The sequence below is a fragment of the Talpa europaea genome, assembly GCF_964194135.1.
Source record: "Talpa europaea genome assembly, chromosome: 3".
Taxonomy (NCBI): domain Eukaryota; kingdom Metazoa; phylum Chordata; class Mammalia; order Eulipotyphla; family Talpidae; genus Talpa; species Talpa europaea.
The window spans coordinates 46,398,311-46,400,258 of record NC_140069.1 but is presented as its reverse complement, the minus strand read 5'-3'; the positions used below and the strand labels follow the sequence as shown (position 1 = coordinate 46,400,258).

At 46.5% G+C, this 1,948-nt stretch overlaps 1 pseudogene across 1 annotated transcript; it reads left to right on the top strand.

Annotated features, from left to right (window-relative positions):
• Window positions 1-237: 237 nt before the first annotated feature.
• LOC311168822 (glyceraldehyde-3-phosphate dehydrogenase-like) lies at window positions 238-1,161 on the top strand (annotated as a pseudogene). The gene has a single exon. The product of its transcript is annotated as a glyceraldehyde-3-phosphate dehydrogenase-like (transcript).
• The last annotated feature ends 787 nt before the right edge of the window (window positions 1,162-1,948 follow it).

Genomic DNA, 1,948 nt, shown 5'->3' with positions numbered 1-1,948 from the left:
CGAACTCAAACTCGTGCTGCAATGGCTGCGGATTGCTTCATAGGTTGCGTCTTAACCCTTGCACCACCAGGGAAGCCCTATACTTCTTTTAAAGTCTCATTTGGGCTCTCTGCTCCTCCCAGTTTGACAGACAGCCACCTCTTCTCCTGCATTGTCTGTGCCTTCTTGAGGCACAATGGTGAAGGTCAGCAGAACAGATTTGGCCAGGTTGATCACTTGGGGAGGGGTGTCAGTTAAAAATCTGGAAAAGTAGATATTGTTGCCATCAATGATCCTTCATTCACCTCAACTACATGGTCTACATGTTCCAGTATGATTCCACCCATGGCCAGTTCATGGCACAGCCAGGCTGAGAATAGGAAACTTGTCATCAACAGAAAATCCACTTCCCTCTGCCAAGAGGGAGATCCACCAACATCACATGGAATGGTGCTTGTGCTGAATATGTTATGGACTCTACTTGTGACTTCACTGCCTTAGAGAAGACTGGGGTCACTTGAAGGATAGGACCAAAAGGGTCATCATTTCTGCTGCTTCTACTGATGCCCCCATATTTATGATAGGCATGAACTATGAGAAGTATGACAACTTCCTCAAGATTGTCAGCAACGACTCCTGCACCAACTGCTTGGCTCCCCTGGCCAAGGCCATTCATGACAACTTTGGCATCATGGAGGGACTCAGGACTATAGTCCATGCCATCATGGCCTCCCAGAAGAATGTGTATGGTCCCTCTGGGAAGCTGTGGTATGATGGCCAAGGGGCTGCCTAGAACATTATTCCTGCTTCTACTGGTACCAGCAAGGCTATGTGCAAAGTCATAGCTGAGCTGAATGGTAAGCCAACTGGCATGGCCTTCCATGTCCCCATGCCCAATATGTTGGTTGTGTATCTGATCTGTTGCCTGGAGAAAGTTGACAAGCAATGCATCAAGAATGTGGTGAAGTAGGTTTCAGGGCCCCCTCGAGGACATCCTAGGTTTCACTAAGGACCAGTTTGTCTCCTGCAGTTTTAAGTGACACCCACTCCTCCACCTTCTATGCTGGGCCTGGCGTTGCCCTCAATGTTTGCTTTGTCAAGTTCATTTCCTGCTATGACAATGAATTTGGCTACAGCAACAGGGTGGTGGGCCTAATGGTCCACATGGCCTCCAAGGAGTAAGAGTCCTCTAGATCACTAGTGCCAGTGAGAGCATAAGAGGAAGAAAGAGCCCTTCAGTTTCTGGGTAGTCCTTCCTTCACTCATTCACACTGAGAGTCTTCTGACCTGTCACAGTTCCATCTCAGAATCCCCGGAGAAGTTGGGTGGGCTTTGGTAACCCTGCCTTGTCACAAATTACCAATAAAATACACTGCACCCAGTCCTCTTCTCCCCTCTTCCCCCCCCCCCCCAAAAAAAATCTCATTTATTTGTTCCATTACCTTTCTTTTTTTGGAAGCTATTTATCCATGTGTGACTACAGTGCCTATCATTCAGAGGATTATTTTCCTTAATTACTTGCTGGATTTGCAGGCCTTTCTGGAATCTGAGCTCCTATGTTAGTCTCTGTCTGCTTTATCTGATTACCTGGCATATTTCTAGGATTCCAGGTAGACATGTGGCCCATGGCCTTCTGGGTGATGGAGGTGTTCCCTTTCTTGTGGCAGTATTTTCCCCAAGTCCTCAGTACCCGGAATAACATCTTTCTGCCTATATACCTCTCCGATCTTGGACTGGAAGCCTCCACTGAATCTGTGTGGCACAAGAGGAGGGTCTTGCCTTAACTAATCACCTTTCTGATTTACTCTGTCCTCTCTTATTCTTTTCATCTATTCTCTTAGCTTGGAAACCACTGATCCTCTTCTTCCTTTTTGTCTGTTCTGTCTGATACCTACCAGCTTTAGCCATTATTTGCCCATTTAATATAAACCCATCTTGCTCTTTTTAGGAATTTCTATAATTTCTGGCC